This window comes from Borostomias antarcticus (genome assembly GCF_949987555.1).
Source record: "Borostomias antarcticus genome assembly, chromosome: 2".
In the NCBI taxonomy this organism is placed as follows: domain Eukaryota; kingdom Metazoa; phylum Chordata; class Actinopteri; order Stomiiformes; family Stomiidae; genus Borostomias; species Borostomias antarcticus.
In genome coordinates this window covers 17,011,126-17,030,966 of record NC_140235.1, presented here as the reverse complement: position 1 = coordinate 17,030,966, position 19,841 = coordinate 17,011,126, and positions in this window count along the sequence as shown.

The following is a 19,841-nucleotide window of genomic DNA, read 5'->3' as shown; positions in this document are numbered from 1 at the left end:
GAACCGTCATGAAGCGTGAGATATATCGGACAAATTGGATAATGTATGTAGGAGTTATGAGGACTTCCTGTTTCACCAATAGGTGGCGCTATAAGTATGATGCAATATTGACACAAAGATGTGTTCAGGACAGAACCGTCATGAAGCGTGAGATATATCGGACAAATTGGATAATGTATGTAGGAGTTATGAGGACTTCCTGTTTCACCAATAGGTGGCGCTATAGGTATGATGCAATACTGACACAAAGATGTGTTCAGGACAGAACCGTCATGAACCGTGAGATATATCGGACAAATTGGATAATGTATGTAGGAGTTATGAGGACTTCCTGTTTCACCAATAGGTGGCTCTATAAGTATGATGCAATACTGACACATAGATGTGTTCAGGACAGAACCGTCATGAAGCGTGAGATATTTCGGACAAATTGGATAATGTATGTAGGAGTTATGAGGTCTTCCTGTTTCACCAATAGGTGGCGCTATAAGTATGATGCAATACTGACACATAGATGTGTTCAGGACAGAACCTTCATGAAGCGTGAGATATATCGGACGAATTGGATAATGTATGTAGGAGTTATGAGGACTTCCTGTTTCACCAATAGGTGGCGCTATAAGTATGATGCAATACTGACACATAGATGTGTTCAGGACAGAACCGTCATGAAGCGTGAGATATATCGGACGAATTGGATAATGTATGTAGGAGTTATGAGGACTTCCTGTTTCACCAATAGGTGGCGCTATAAGTATGATGCAATACTGACACATAGATGTGTTCAGGACAGAACCGTCATGAAGCGTGAGATATATTGGACAAATTGGATAATGTATGCAGGAGTTATGAGGACTTCCTGTTTCACCAATAGGTGGCGCTATAAGTATGATGCAATACTGACACAAAGATGTGTTCAGGACAGAACCGTCATGAAGTGTGAGATATATCGGACAAATTGGATAATGTATGTAGGAGTTATGAGGACTTCCTGTTTCACCAATAGGTGGCGCTATAAGTATGACGCAATACTGACACATAGATATGTTCAGGACAGAACCGTCATGAAGCGTGAGATACATCGGACAAATTGGATAATGTATGTAGGAGTTATGAGGACTTCCTGTTTCACCAATAGGTGGCGCTATAAGTATGATGCAATACTGACACATAGATGTGTTCAGGACAGAACCGTCATGAAGCGTGAGATATATCGGACGAATTGGATAATGTATGTAGGAGTTATGAGGACTTCCTGTTTCACCAATAGGTGGCGCTATAAGTATGATGCAATACTGACACAAAGATGTGTTCAGGACAGAACCGTCATGAAGCGTGAGATATATCGGACAAATTGGATAATGTATGTAGGAGTTATGAGGACTTCCTGTTTCACCAATAGGTGGCGCTATAAGTATGACGCAATACTGACACATAGATATGTTCAGGACAGAACCGTCATGAAGCGTGAGATACATCGGACAAATTGGATAATGTATGTAGGAGTTATGAGGACTTCCTGTTTCACCAATAGGTGGCGCTATAAGTATGATGCAATACTGACACAAAGATGTGTTCAGGACAGAACCGTCATGAAGCGTGAGATATATCGGACAAATTGGATAATGTATGTAGGAGTTATGAGGACTTCCTGTTTCACCAATAGGTGGCGCTATAAGTATGATGCAATACTGACACATAGATGTGTTCAGGACAGAACCGTCATGAAGCGTGAGATATATCGGACAAATTGGATAATGTATGTAGGAGTTATGAGGACGTACTGTTTCACCAATAGGTGGCGCTATAAGTATGACGCAATACTGACACATAGATGTGTTCAGGACAGAACCGTCATGAAGCGTGAGATATATCGGACAAATTGGATAATGTATGTAGGAGTTATGAGGACTTCCTATTTCACCAATAGGTGGCGCTATAAGTATGACACAATACTGACACATAGATGTGTTCAGGACAGAACCGTCATGAAGCGTGAGAAATATCGGACAAATCGGATAATGTATGTAGGAGTTATGAGGACTTCCTGTTTCACCAATAGGTGGCGCTATAAGTATGACGCAATACTGACACATAGATATGTTCAGGACAGAACCGTCATGAAGCGTGAGATACATCGGACAAATTGGATAATGTATGTAGGAGTTATGAGGACTTCCTGTTTCACCAATAGGTGGCGCTATAAGTATGATGCAATACTGACACAAAGATGTGTTCAGGACAGAACCGTCATGAAGCGTGAGATATATCGGACAAATTGGATAATGTATGTAGGAGTTATGAGGACTTCCTGTTTCACCAATAGGTGGCGCTATAAGTATGATGCAATACTGACACATAGATGTGTTCAGGACAGAACCGTCATGAAGCGTGAGATATATCGGACAAATTGGATAATGTATGTAGGAGTTATGAGGACGTACTGTTTCACCAATAGGTGGCGCTATAAGTATGACGCAATACTGACACATAGATGTGTTCAGGACAGAACCGTCATGAAGCGTGAGATATATCGGACAAATTGGATAATGTATGTAGGAGTTATGAGGACTTCCTATTTCACCAATAGGTGGCGCTATAAGTATGACGCAATACTGACACATAGATGTGTTCAGGACAGAACCGTCATGAAGCGTGAGAAATATCGGACAAATCGGATAATGTATGTAGGAGTTATGAGGACTTCATGTTTCACCAATAGGTGGCGCTATAAGTATGATGCAATACTGACACATAGATGTGTTCAGGACAGAACCGTCATGAAGCGTGAGATATATCGGACGAATTGGATAATGTATGTAGGAGTTATGAGGACTTCCTGTTTCACCAATAGGTGGCGCTATAGGTATGATGCAATACTGACACAAAGATGTGTTCAGGACAGAACCGTCATGAAGCGTGAGATATATCGGACAAATTGGATAATGTATGTAGGAGTTATGAGGACTTCCTGTTTCACCAATAGGTGGCGCTATAAGTATGATGCAATATTGACACAAAGATGTGTTCAGGACAGTACCGTCATGAAGCGTGAGATATATCGGACAAATTGGATAATGTATGTAGGAGTTATGAGGACTTCCTGTTTCACCAATAGGTGGCGCTATAAGTATGATGCAATACTGACACATAGATGTGTTCAGGACAGAACCGTCATGAAGCGTGAGATATATCGGACAAATTGGATAATGTATGTAGGAGTTATGAGGACTTCCTGTTTCACCAATAGGTGGCGCTATAAGTATGATGCAATACTGACACATAGATGTGTTCAGGACAGAACCGTCATGAAGCGTGAGATATATCGGACAAATTGGATAATGTATGTAGGAGTTATGAGGACTTCCTGTTTCACCAATAGGTGGCGCTATAAGTATGATGCAATACTGACACAAAGATGTGTTCAGGACAGAACCGTCATGAAGCGTGAGATATATCGGACAAATTGGATAATGTATGTAGGAGTTATGAGGACTTCCTGTTTCACCAATAGGTGGCGCTATAAGTATGACGCAATACTGACACATAGATGTGTTCAGGACAGAACCGTCATGAAGCGTGAGATATATCGGACAAATTGGATAATGTATGTAGGAGTTATGAGGACTTCCTGTTTCACCAATAGGTGGCGCTATAAGTATGATGCAATACTGACACATAGATGTGTTCAGGACAGAACCGTCATGAAGCGTGAGATATATCGGACAAATTGGATAATGTATGTAGGAGTTATGAGGACTTCCTGTTTCACCAATAGGGGGCGCTATAAGTATGACGCAATACTGACACATAGATGTGTTCAGGACAGAACAGTCATGAAGTGTGAGATAAATCAGACAAATTGGATAATGTATGTAGGAGTTATGAGGACTTCCTGTTTCACCAATAGGTGGCGCTATAAGTATGATGCAATACTGACACATAGATGTGTTCAGGACAGAACCGTCATGAAGCGTGAGATATATCGGACAAATTGGATAATGTATGTAGGAGTTATGAGGACGTACTGTTTCACCAATAGGTGGCGCTATAAGTATGACGCAATACTGACACATAGATGTGTTCAGGACAGAACCGTCATGAAGCGTGAGATATATCGGACAAATTGGATAATGTATGTAGGAGTTATGAGGACTTCCTATTTCACCAATAGGTGGCGCTATAAGTATGACGCAATACTGACACATAGATGTGTTCAGAACAGAACCGTCATGAAGCGTGAGATATATCGGACAAATTGGATAATGTATGTAGGAGTTATGAGGACTTCCTGTTTCACCAATAGGTGGCGCTATAAGTATGATGCAATACTGACACATAGATGTGTTCAGGACAGAACCGTCATGAAGCGTGAGATATATCGGACAAATTGGATAATGTATGTAGGAGTTATGAGGACTTCCTGTTTCACCAATAGGTGGCGCTATAAGTATGATGTAATACTGACACATAGATGTGTTCAGGACAGAACCGTCATGAAGCGTGAGATATATCGGACAAATTGGATAATGTATGTAGGAGTTATGAGGACTTCCTGTTTCACCAATAGGGGGCGCTATAAGTATGACGCAATACTGACACATAGATGTGTTCAGGACAGAACAGTCATGAAGTGTGAGATATATCGGACAAATTGGATAATGTATGTAGGAGTTATGAGGACTTCCTGTTTCACCAATAGGTGGCGCTATAAGTATGACGCAATACTGACACATAGATGTGTTCAGGACAGAACCGTCATGAAGCGTGAGATATATCGGACAAATTGGATAATGTATGTAGGAGTTATGAGGACTTCCTGTTTCACCAATAGGTGGCGCTATAAGTATGATACAATACTGACACATAGATGTGTTCAGGACAGAACCGTCATGAAGCGTGAGATATATCGGACAAATTGGATAATGTATGTAGGAGTTATGAGGACTTCCTGTTTCACCAATAGGGGGCGCTATAAGTATGACGCAATACTGACACATAGATGTGTTCAGGACAGAACAGTCATGAAGTGTGAGATATATCGGACAAATTGGATAATGTATGTAGGAGTTATGAGGACTTCCTGTTTCACCAATAGGTGGCGCTATAAGTATGATGCAATACTGACACATAGATGTGTTCAGGACAGAACCGTCATGAAGCGTGAGATATATCGGACAAATTGGATAATGTATGTAGGAGTTATGAGGACGTACTGTTTCACCAATAGGTGGCGCTATAAGTATGACGCAATACTGACACATAGATGTGTTCAGGACAGAACCGTCATGAAGCGTGAGATATATCGGACAAATTGGATAATGTATGTAGGAGTTATGAGGACTTCCTATTTCACCAATAGGTGGCGCTATAAGTATGACGCAATACTGACACATAGATGTGTTCAGAACAGAACCGTCATGAAGCGTGAGAAATATCGGACAAATCGGATAATGTATGTAGGAGTTATGAGGACTTCCTGTTTCACCAATAGGTGGCGCTATAAGTATGATGCAATACTGACACATAGATGTGTTCAGGACAGAACCGTCATGAAGCGTGAGATATATCGGACGAATTGGATAATGTATGTAGGAGTTATGAGGACTTCCTGTTTCACCAATAGGTGGCGCTATAGGTATGATGCAATACTGACACAAAGATGTGTTCAGGACAGAACCGTCATGAAGCGTGAGATATATCGGACAAATTGGATAATGTATGTAGGAGTTATGAGGACTTCCTGTTTCACCAATAGGTGGCGCTATAAGTATGATGCAATACTGACACAAAGATGTGTTCAGGACAGAACCGTCATGAAGCGTGAGATATATCGGACAAATTGGATAATGTATGTAGGAGTTATGAGGACTTCCTGTTTCACCAATAGGTGGCGCTATAAGTATGATGCAATACTGACACATAGATGTGTTCAGGACAGAACCGTCATGAAGCGTGAGATATATCGGACAAATTGGATAATGTATGTAGGAGTTATGAGGTCTTCCTGTTTCACCAATAGGTGGCGCTATAAGTATGATGCAATACTGACACAAAGATGTGTTCAGGACAGAACCGTCATGAAGCGTGAGATATATCGGACAAATTGGATAATGTATGTAGGAGTTATGAGGACTTCCTGTTTCACCAATAGGTGGCGCTATAAGTATGATGCAATACTGACACATAGATGTGTTCAGGACAGAACCGTCATGAAGCGTGAGATATATCGGACAAATTGGATAATGTATGTAGGAGTTATGAGGACTTCCTGTTTCACCAATAGGTGGCGCTATAAGTATGATGCAATACTGACACAAAGATGTGTTCAGGACAGAACCGTCATGAAGCGTGAGATATATCGGACAAATTGGATAATGTATGTAGGAGTTATGAGGACTTCCTGTTTCACCAATAGGTGGCGCTATAAGTATGACACAATACTGACACATAGATGTGTTCAGGACAGAACCGTCATGAAGCGTGAGATATATCGGACAAATTGGATAATGTATGTAGGAGTTATGAGGACTTCCTGTTTCACCAATAGGTGGCGCTATAAGTATGATGCAATACTGACACATAGATGTGTTCAGGACAGAACCGTCATGAAGCGTGAGATATATCGGACAAATTGGATAATGTATGTAGGAGTTATGAGGACTTCCTGTTTCACCAATAGGGGGCGCTATAAGTATGACGCAATACTGACACATAGATGTGTTCAGGACAGAACAGTCATGAAGTGTGAGATATACCGGACAAATTGGATAATGTATGTAGGAGTTATGAGGACTTCCTGTTTCACCAATAGGTGGCGCTATAAGTATGACGCAATACTGACACATAGATGTGTTCAGGACAGAACCGTCATGAAGCGTGAGATATATCGGACAAATTGGATAATGTATGTAGGAGTTATGAGGACGTACTGTTTCACCAATAGGTGGCGCTATAAGTATGACGCAATACTGACACATAGATGTGTTCAGGACAGAACCGTCATGAAGCGTGAGATATATCGGACAAATTGGATAATGTATGTAGGAGTTATGAGGACTTCCTATTTCACCAATAGGTGGCGCTATAAGTATGACGCAATACTGACACATAGATGTGTTCAGAACAGAACCGTCATGAAGCGTGAGAAATATCGGACAAATCGGATAATGTATGTAGGAGTTATGAGGACTTCCTGTTTCACCAATAGGTGGCGCTATAAGTATGATGCAATACTGACACATAGATGTGTTCAGGACAGAACCGTCATGAAGCGTGAGATATATCGGACGAATTGGATAATGTATGTAGGAGTTATGAGGACTTCCTGTTTCACCAATAGGTGGCGCTATAGGTATGATGCAATACTGACACAAAGATGTGTTCAGGACAGAACCGTCATGAAGCGTGAGATATATCGGACAAATTGGATAATGTATGTAGGAGTTATGAGGACTTCCTGTTTCACCAATAGGTGGCGCTATAAGTATGATGCAATACTGACACAAAGATGTGTTCAGGACAGAACCGTCATGAAGCGTGAGATATATCGGACAAATTGGATAATGTATGTAGGAGTTATGAGGACTTCCTGTTTCACCAATAGGTGGCGCTATAAGTATGATGCAATACTGACACATAGATGTGTTCAGGACAGAACCGTCATGAAGCGTGAGATATATCGGACAAATTGGATAATGTATGTAGGAGTTATGAGGTCTTCCTGTTTCACCAATAGGTGGCGCTATAAGTATGATGCAATACTGACACAAAGATGTGTTCAGGACAGAACCGTCATGAAGCGTGAGATATATCGGACAAATTGGATAATGTATGTAGGAGTTATGAGGACTTCCTGTTTCACCAATAGGTGGCGCTATAAGTATGATGCAATACTGACACATAGATGTGTTCAGGACAGAACCGTCATGAAGCGTGAGATATATCGGACAAATTGGATAATGTATGTAGGAGTTATGAGGACTTCCTGTTTCACCAATAGGTGGCGCTATAAGTATGATGCAATACTGACACAAAGATGTGTTCAGGACAGAACCGTCATGAAGCGTGAGATATATCGGACAAATTGGATAATGTATGTAGGAGTTATGAGGACTTCCTGTTTCACCAATAGGTGGCGCTATAAGTATGACACAATACTGACACATAGATGTGTTCAGGACAGAACAGTCATGAAGTGTGAGATATATCGGACAAATTGGATAATGTATGTAGGAGTTATGAGGACTTCCTGTTTCACCAATAGGTGGCGCTATAAGTATGACGCAATACTGACACATAGATGTGTTCAGGACAGAACCGTCATGAAGCGTGAGATATATCGGACAAATTGGATAATGTATGTAGGAGTTATGAGGACTTCCTGTTTCACCAATAGGTGGCGCTATAAGTATGATACAATACTGACACATAGATGTGTTCAGGACAGAACCGTCATGAAGCGTGAGATATATCGGACAAATTGGATAATGTATGTAGGAGTTATGAGGACTTCCTGTTTCACCAATAGGGGGCGCTATAAGTATGACGCAATACTGACACATAGATGTGTTCAGGACAGAACAGTCATGAAGTGTGAGATATATCGGACAAATTGGATAATGTATGTAGGAGTTATGAGGACTTCCTGTTTCACCAATAGGTGGCGCTATAAGTATGATGCAATACTGACACATAGATGTGTTCAGGACAGAACCGTCATGAAGCGTGAGATATATCGGACAAATTGGATAATGTATGTAGGAGTTATGAGGACGTACTGTTTCACCAATAGGTGGCGCTATAAGTATGACGCAATACTGACACATAGATGTGTTCAGGACAGAACCGTCATGAAGCGTGAGATATATCGGACAAATTGGATAATGTATGTAGGAGTTATGAGGACTTCCTATTTCACCAATAGGTGGCGCTATAAGTATGACGCAATACTGACACATAGATGTGTTCAGAACAGAACCGTCATGAAGCGTGAGAAATATCGGACAAATCGGATAATGTATGTAGGAGTTATGAGGACTTCCTGTTTCACCAATAGGTGGCGCTATAAGTATGATGCAATACTGACACATAGATGTGTTCAGGACAGAACCGTCATGAAGCGTGAGATATATCGGACGAATTGGATAATGTATGTAGGAGTTATGAGGACTTCCTGTTTCACCAATAGGTGGCGCTATAGGTATGATGCAATACTGACACAAAGATGTGTTCAGGACAGAACCGTCATGAAGCGTGAGATATATCGGACAAATTGGATAATGTATGTAGGAGTTATGAGGACTTCCTGTTTCACCAATAGGTGGCGCTATAAGTATGATGCAATACTGACACAAAGATGTGTTCAGGACAGAACCGTCATGAAGCGTGAGATATATCGGACAAATTGGATAATGTATGTAGGAGTTATGAGGACTTCCTGTTTCACCAATAGGTGGCGCTATAAGTATGATGCAATACTGACACATAGATGTGTTCAGGACAGAACCGTCATGAAGCGTGAGATATATCGGACAAATTGGATAATGTATGTAGGAGTTATGAGGACGTACTGTTTCACCAATAGGTGGCGCTATAAGTATGACGCAATACTGACACATAGATGTGTTCAGGACAGAACCGTCATGAAGCGTGAGATATATCGGACAAATTGGATAATGTATGTAGGAGTTATGAGGACTTCCTATTTCACCAATAGGTGGCGCTATAAGTATGACGCAATACTGACACATAGATGTGTTCAGAACAGAACCGTCATGAAGCGTGAGAAATATCGGACAAATCGGATAATGTATGTAGGAGTTATGAGGACTTCCTGTTTCACCAATAGGTGGCGCTATAAGTATGATGCAATACTGACACATAGATGTGTTCAGGACAGAACCGTCATGAAGCGTGAGATATATCGGACAAATTGGATAATGTATGTAGGAGTTATGAGGACGTACTGTTTCACCAATAGGTGGCGCTATAAGTATGACGCAATACTGACACATAGATGTGTTCAGGACAGAACCGTCATGAAGCGTGAGATATATCGGACAAATTGGATAATGTATGTAGGAGTTATGAGGACTTCCTATTTCACCAATAGGTGGCGCTATAAGTATGACGCAATACTGACACATAGATGTGTTCAGAACAGAACCGTCATGAAGCGTGAGAAATATCGGACAAATCGGATAATGTATGTAGGAGTTATGAGGACTTCCTGTTTCACCAATAGGTGGCGCTATAAGTATGATGCAATACTGACACATAGATGTGTTCAGGACAGAACCGTCATGAAGCGTGAGATATATCGGACGAATTGGATAATGTATGTAGGAGTTATGAGGACTTCCTGTTTCACCAATAGGTGGCGCTATAGGTATGATGCAATACTGACACAAAGATGTGTTCAGGACAGAACCGTCATGAAGCGTGAGATATATCGGACAAATTGGATAATGTATGTAGGAGTTATGAGGACTTCCTGTTTCACCAATAGGTGGCGCTATAAGTATGATGCAATACTGACACAAAGATGTGTTCAGGACAGAACCGTCATGAAGCGTGAGATATATCGGACAAATTGGATAATGTATGTAGGAGTTATGAGGACTTCCTGTTTCACCAATAGGTGGCGCTATAAGTATGATGCAATACTGACACATAGATGTGTTCAGGACAGAACCGTCATGAAGCGTGAGATATATCGGACAAATTGGATAATGTATGTAGGAGTTATGAGGACGTACTGTTTCACCAATAGGTGGCGCTATAAGTATGACGCAATACTGACACATAGATGTGTTCAGGACAGAACCGTCATGAAGCGTGAGATATATCGGACAAATTGGATAATGTATGTAGGAGTTATGAGGACTTCCTATTTCACCAATAGGTGGCGCTATAAGTATGACGCAATACTGACACATAGATGTGTTCAGAACAGAACCGTCATGAAGCGTGAGAAATATCGGACAAATCGGATAATGTATGTAGGAGTTATGAGGACTTCCTGTTTCACCAATAGGTGGCGCTATAAGTATGATGCAATACTGACACATAGATGTGTTCAGGACAGAACCGTCATGAAGCGTGAGATATATCGGACGAATTGGATAATGTATGTAGGAGTTATGAGGACTTCCTGTTTCACCAATAGGTGGCGCTATAGGTATGATGCAATACTGACACAAAGATGTGTTCAGGACAGAACCGTCATGAAGCGTGAGATATATCGGACAAATTGGATAATGTATGTAGGAGTTATGAGGACTTCCTGTTTCACCAATAGGTGGCGCTATAAGTATGATGCAATACTGACACAAAGATGTGTTCAGGACAGAACCGTCATGAAGCGTGAGATATATCGGACAAATTGGATAATGTATGTAGGAGTTATGAGGACTTCCTGTTTCACCAATAGGTGGCGCTATAAGTATGATGCAATACTGACACATAGATGTGTTCAGGACAGAACCGTCATGAAGCGTGAGATATATCGGACAAATTGGATAATGTATGTAGGAGTTATGAGGTCTTCCTGTTTCACCAATAGGTGGCGCTATAAGTATGATGCAATACTGACACAAAGATGTGTTCAGGACAGAACCGTCATGAAGCGTGAGATATATCGGACAAATTGGATAATGTATGTAGGAGTTATGAGGACTTCCTGTTTCACCAATAGGTGGCGCTATAAGTATGATGCAATACTGACACATAGATGTGTTCAGGACAGAACCGTCATGAAGCGTGAGATATATCGGACAAATTGGATAATGTATGTAGGAGTTATGAGGACTTCCTGTTTCACCAATAGGTGGCGCTATAAGTATGATGCAATACTGACACAAAGATGTGTTCAGGACAGAACCGTCATGAAGCGTGAGATATATCGGACAAATTGGATAATGTATGTAGGAGTTATGAGGACTTCCTGTTTCACCAATAGGTGGCGCTATAAGTATGACACAATACTGACACATAGATGTGTTCAGGACAGAACCGTCATGAAGCGTGAGATATATCGGACAAATTGGATAATGTATGTAGGAGTTATGAGGACTTCCTGTTTCACCAATAGGTGGCGCTATAAGTATGATGCAATACTGACACATAGATGTGTTCAGGACAGAACCGTCATGAAGCGTGAGATATATCGGACAAATTGGATAATGTATGTAGGAGTTATGAGGACTTCCTGTTTCACCAATAGGGGGCGCTATAAGTATGACGCAATACTGACACATAGATGTGTTCAGGACAGAACAGTCATGAAGTGTGAGATATACCGGACAAATTGGATAATGTATGTAGGAGTTATGAGGACTTCCTGTTTCACCAATAGGTGGCGCTATAAGTATGACGCAATACTGACACATAGATGTGTTCAGGACAGAACCGTCATGAAGCGTGAGATATATCGGACAAATTGGATAATGTATGTAGGAGTTATGAGGACTTCCTATTTCACCAATAGGTGGCGCTATAAGTATGACGCAATACTGACACATAGATGTGTTCAGAACAGAACCGTCATGAAGCGTGAGAAATATCGGACAAATCGGATAATGTATGTAGGAGTTATGAGGACTTCCTGTTTCACCAATAGGTGGCGCTATAAGTATGATGCAATACTGACACATAGATGTGTTCAGGACAGAACCGTCATGAAGCGTGAGATATATCGGACGAATTGGATAATGTATGTAGGAGTTATGAGGACTTCCTGTTTCACCAATAGGTGGCGCTATAGGTATGATGCAATACTGACACAAAGATGTGTTCAGGACAGAACCGTCATGAAGCGTGAGATATATCGGACAAATTGGATAATGTATGTAGGAGTTATGAGGACTTCCTGTTTCACCAATAGGTGGCGCTATAAGTATGATGCAATACTGACACAAAGATGTGTTCAGGACAGAACCGTCATGAAGCGTGAGATATATCGGACAAATTGGATAATGTATGTAGGAGTTATGAGGACTTCCTGTTTCACCAATAGGTGGCGCTATAAGTATGATGCAATACTGACACATAGATGTGTTCAGGACAGAACCGTCATGAAGCGTGAGATATATCGGACAAATTGGATAATGTATGTAGGAGTTATGAGGTCTTCCTGTTTCACCAATAGGTGGCGCTATAAGTATGATGCAATACTGACACAAAGATGTGTTCAGGACAGAACCGTCATGAAGCGTGAGATATATCGGACAAATTGGATAATGTATGTAGGAGTTATGAGGACTTCCTGTTTCACCAATAGGTGGCGCTATAAGTATGATGCAATACTGACACATAGATGTGTTCAGGACAGAACCGTCATGAAGCGTGAGATATATCGGACAAATTGGATAATGTATGTAGGAGTTATGAGGACTTCCTGTTTCACCAATAGGTGGCGCTATAAGTATGATGCAATACTGACACAAAGATGTGTTCAGGACAGAACCGTCATGAAGCGTGAGATATATCGGACAAATTGGATAATGTATGTAGGAGTTATGAGGACTTCCTGTTTCACCAATAGGTGGCGCTATAAGTATGATGCAATACTGACACATAGATGTGTTCAGGACAGAACCGTCATGAAGCGTGAGATATATCGGACAAATTGGATAATGTATGTAGGAGTTATGAGGTCTTCCTGTTTCACCAATAGGTGGCGCTATAAGTATGATGCAATACTGACACAAAGATGTGTTCAGGACAGAACCGTCATGAAGCGTGAGATATATCGGACAAATTGGATAATGTATGTAGGAGTTATGAGGACTTCCTGTTTCACCAATAGGTGGCGCTATAAGTATGATGCAATACTGACACATAGATGTGTTCAGGACAGAACCGTCATGAAGCGTGAGATATATCGGACAAATTGGATAATGTATGTAGGAGTTATGAGGACTTCCTGTTTCACCAATAGGTGGCGCTATAAGTATGATGCAATACTGACACAAAGATGTGTTCAGGACAGAACCGTCATGAAGCGTGAGATATATCGGACAAATTGGATAATGTATGTAGGAGTTATGAGGACTTCCTGTTTCACCAATAGGTGGCGCTATAAGTATGACACAATACTGACACATAGATGTGTTCAGGACAGAACAGTCATGAAGTGTGAGATATATCGGACAAATTGGATAATGTATGTAGGAGTTATGAGGACTTCCTGTTTCACCAATAGGTGGCGCTATAAGTATGACGCAATACTGACACATAGATGTGTTCAGGACAGAACCGTCATGAAGCGTGAGATATATCGGACAAATTGGATAATGTATGTAGGAGTTATGAGGACTTCCTATTTCACCAATAGGTGGCGCTATAAGTATGACGCAATACTGACACATAGATGTGTTCAGAACAGAACCGTCATGAAGCGTGAGAAATATCGGACAAATCGGATAATGTATGTAGGAGTTATGAGGACTTCCTGTTTCACCAATAGGTGGCGCTATAAGTATGATGCAATACTGACACAAAGATGTGTTCAGGACAGAACCGTCATGAAGCGTGAGATATATCGGACAAATTGGATAATGTATGTAGGAGTTATGAGGACTTCCTGTTTCACCAATAGGTGGCGCTATAAGTATGATGCAATACTGACACATAGATGTGTTCAGGACAGAACCGTCATGAAGCGTGAGATATATCGGACAAATTGGATAATGTATGTAGGAGTTATGAGGACTTCCTGTTTCACCAATAGGTGGCGCTATAAGTATGATGCAATACTGACACATAGATGTGTTCAGGACAGAACCGTCATGAAGCGTGAGATATATCGGACAAATTGGATAATGTATGTAGGAGTTATGAGGACTTCCTGTTTCACCAATAGGGGGCGCTATAAGTATGACGCAATACTGACACATAGATGTGTTCAGGACAGAACAGTCATGAAGTGTGAGATATATCGGACAAATTGGATAATGTATGTAGGAGTTATGAGGACTTCCTGTTTCACCAATAGGTGGCGCTATAAGTATGACGCAATACTGACACATAGATGTGTTCAGGACAGAACCGTCATGAAGCGTGAGATATATCGGACAAATTGGATAATGTATGTAGGAGTTATGAGGACTTCCTGTTTCACCAATAGGTGGCGCTATAAGTATGATGCAATACTGACACATAGATGTGTTCAGGACAGAACTGTCATGAAGCGTGAGATATATCGGACAAATTGGATAATGTATGTAGGAGTTATGAGGACTTCCTGTTTCACCAATAGGGGGCGCTATAAATATGACGCAATACTGACACATAGATGTGTTCAGGACAGAACAGTCATGAAGTGTGAGATATATCGGACAAATTGGATAATGTATGTAGGAGTTATGAGGACTTCCTGTTTCACCAATAGGTGGCGCTATCAGTATGATGCAATACTGACACATAGATGTGTTCAGGACAGAACCGTCATGAAGCGTGAGATATATCGGACAAATTGGATAATGTATGTAGGAGTTATGAGGACGTACTGTTTCACCAATAGGTGGCGCTATAAGTATGACGCAATACTGACACATAGATGTGTTCAGGACAGAACCGTCATGAAGCGTGAGATATATCGGACAAATTGGATAATGTATGTAGGAGTTATGAGGACTTCCTATTTCACCAATAGGTGGCGCTATAAGTATGACGCAATACTGACACATAGATGTGTTCAGAACAGAACCGTCATGAAGCGTGAGAAATATCGGACAAATCGGATAATGTATGTAGGAGTTATGAGGACTTCCTGTTTCACCAATAGGTGGCGCTATATGTATGATGCAATACTGACACATAGATGTGTTCAGGACAGAACCGTCATGAAGCGTGAGATATATCGGACGAATTGGATAATGTATGTAGGAGTTATGAGGACTTCCTGTTTCACCAATAGGTGGCGCTATAGGTATGATGCAATACTGACACAAAGATGTGTTCAGGACAGAACCGTCATGAAGCGTGAGATATATCGGACAAATTGGATAATGTATGTAGGAGTTATGAGGACTTCCTGTTTCACCAATAGGTGGCGCTATAAGTATGATGCAATACTGACACATAGATGTGTTCAGGACAGAACCGTCATGAAGCGTGAGATATATCGGACAAATTGGATAATGTATGTAGGAGTTATGAGGTCTTCCTGTTTCACCAATAGGTGGCGCTATAAGTATGATGCAATACTGACACAAAGATGTGTTCAGGACAGAACCGTCATGAAGCGTGAGATATATCGGACAAATTGGATAATGTATGTAGGAGTTATGAGGACTTCCTGTTTCACCAATAGGTGGCGCTATAGGTATGATGCAATACTGACACAAAGATGTGTTCAGGACAGAACCGTCATGAAGCGTGAGATATATCGGACAAATTGGATAATGTATGTAGGAGTTATGAGGACTTCCTGTTTCACCAATAGGTGGCGCTATATGTATGATGCAATACTGACACAAAGATGTGTTCAGGACAGAACCGTCATGAAGCGTGAGATATATCGGACAAATTGGATAATGTATGTAGGAGTTATGAGGACTTCCTGTTTCACCAATAGGTGGCGCTATAAGTATGACGCAATACTGACACATAGATGTGTTCAGGACAGAACCGTCATGAAGCGTGAGATATATCGGACAAATTGGATAATGTATGTAGGAGTTATGAGGACTTCCTGTTTCACCAATAGGTGGCGCTATAAGTATGATGCAATACTGACACAAAGATGTGTTCAGGACAGAACCGTCATGAAGCGTGAGATATATCGGACAAATTGGATAATGTATGTAGGAGTTATGAGGACTTCCTGTTTCACCAATAGGTGGCGCTATAGGTATGATGCAATACTGACACAAAGATGTGTTCAGGACAGAACCGTCATGAAGCGTGAGATATATCGGACAAATTGGATAATGTATGTAGGAGTTATGAGGACTTCCTGTTTCACCAATAGGTGGCGCTATATGTATGATGCAATACTGACACAAAGATGTGTTCAGGACAGAACCGTCATGAAGCGTGAGATATATCGGACAAATTGGATAATGTATGTAGGAGTTATGAGGACTTCCTGTTTCACCAATAGGTGGCGCTATAAGTATGACGCAATACTGACACATAGATGTGTTCAGGACAGAACCGTCATGAAGCGTGAGATATATCGGACAAATTGGATAATGTATGTAGGAGTTATGAGGACTTCCTGTTTCACCAATAGGTGGCGCTATAAGTATGATGCAATACTGACACAAAGATGTGTTCAGGACAGAACCGTCATGAAGCGTGAGATATATCGGACAAATTGGATAATGTATGTAGGAGTTATGAGGACTTCCTGTTTCACCAATAGGTGGCGCTATAAGTATGATGCAATACTGACACATAGATGTGTTCAGGACAGAACCGTCATGAAGCGTGAGATATATCGGACAAATTGGATAATGAATGTCGGAGTTATGAGGACGTACTGTTTCACCAATAGGTGGCGCTATAAGTATGACGCAATACTGACACATAGATGTGTTCAGGACAGAACCGTCATGAAGCGTGAGATATATCGGACAAATTGGATAATGTATGTAGGAGTTATGAGGACTTCCTATTTCACCAATAGGTGGCGCTATAAGTATGACGCAATACTGACACATAGATGTGTTCAGGACAGAACCGTCATGAAGCGTGAGAAATATCGGACAAATCGGATAATGTATGTAGGAGTTATGAGGACTTCCTGTTTCACCAATAGGTGGCGCTATAAGTATGATGCAATACTGACACATAGATGTGTTCAGGACAGAACCGTCATGAAGCGTGAGATATATCGGACGAATTGGATAATGTATGTAGGAGTTATGAGGACTTCCTGTTTCACCAATAGGTGGCGCTATAGGTATGATGCAATACTGACACAAAGATGTGTTCAGGACAGAACCGTCATGAAGCGTGAGATATATCGGACAAATTGGATAATGTATGTAGGAGTTATGAGGACTTCCTGTTTCACCAATAGGTGGCGCTATAAGTATGATGCAATACTGACACATAGATGTGTTCAGGACAGAACCGTCATGAAGCGTGAGATATATCGGACAAATTGGATAATGTATGTAGGAGTTATGAGGTCTTCCTATTTCACCAATAGGGGGCGCTATAAATATGACGCAATACTGACACATAGATGTGTTCAGGACAGAACAGTCATGAAGTGTGAGATATATCGGACAAATTGGATAATGTATGTAGGAGTTATGAGGACTTCCTGTTTCACCAATAGGTGGCGCTATCAGTATGATGCAATACTGACACATAGATGTGTTCAGGACAGAACCGTCATGAAGCGTGAGATATATCGGACAAATTGGATAATGTATGTAGGAGTTATGAGGACGTACTGTTTCACCAATAGGTGGCGCTATAAGTATGACGCAATACTGACACATAGATGTGTTCAGGACAGAACCGTCATGAAGCGTGAGATATATCGGACAAATTGGATAATGTATGTAGGAGTTATGAGGACTTCCTATTTCACCAATAGGTGGCGCTATAAGTATGACGCAATACTGACACATAGATGTGTTCAGAACAGAACCGTCATGAAGCGTGAGAAATATCGGACAAATCGGATAATGTATGTAGGAGTTATGAGGACTTCCTGTTTCACCAATAGGTGGCGCTATATGTATGATGCAATACTGACACATAGATGTGTTCAGGACAGAACCGTCATGAAGCGTGAGATATATCGGACGAATTGGATAATGTATGTAGGAGTTATGAGGACTTCCTGTTTCACCAATAGGTGGCGCTATAGGTATGATGCAATACTGACACAAAGATGTGTTCAGGACAGAACCGTCATGAAGCGTGAGATATATCGGACAAATTGGATAATGTATGTAGGAGTTATGAGGACTTCCTGTTTCACCAATAGGTGGCGCTATAAGTATGATGCAATACTGACACATAGATGTGTTCAGGACAGAACCGTCATGAAGCGTGAGATATATCGGACAAATTGGATAATGTATGTAGGAGTTATGAGGTCTTCCTGTTTCACCAATAGGTGGCGCTATAAGTATGATGCAATACTGACACAAAGATGTGTTCAGGACAGAACCGTCATGAAGCGTGAGATATATCGGACAAATTGGATAATGTATGTAGGAGTTATGAGGACTTCCTGTTTCACCAATAGGTGGCGCTATAGGTATGATGCAATACTGACACAAAGATGTGTTCAGGACAGAACCGTCATGAAGCGTGAGATATATCGGACAAATTGGATAATGTATGTAGGAGTTATGAGGACTTCCTGTTTCACCAATAGGTGGCGCTATATGTATGATGCAATACTGACACAAAGATGTGTTCAGGACAGAACCGTCATGAAGCGTGAGATATATCGGACAAATTGGATAATGTATGTAGGAGTTATGAGGACTTCCTGTTTCACCAATAGGTGGCGCTATAAGTATGACGCAATACTGACACATAGATGTGTTCAGGACAGAACCGTCATGAAGCGTGAGATATATCGGACAAATTGGATAATGTATGTAGGAGTTATGAGGACTTCCTGTTTCACCAATAGGTGGCGCTATAAGTATGATGCAATACTGACACAAAGATGTGTTCAGGACAGAACCGTCATGAAGCGTGAGATATATCGGACAAATTGGATAATGTATGTAGGAGTTATGAGGACTTCCTGTTTCACCAATAGGTGGCGCTATAAGTATGATGCAATACTGACACATAGATGTGTTCAGGACAGAACCGTCATGAAGCGTGAGATATATCGGACAAATTGGATA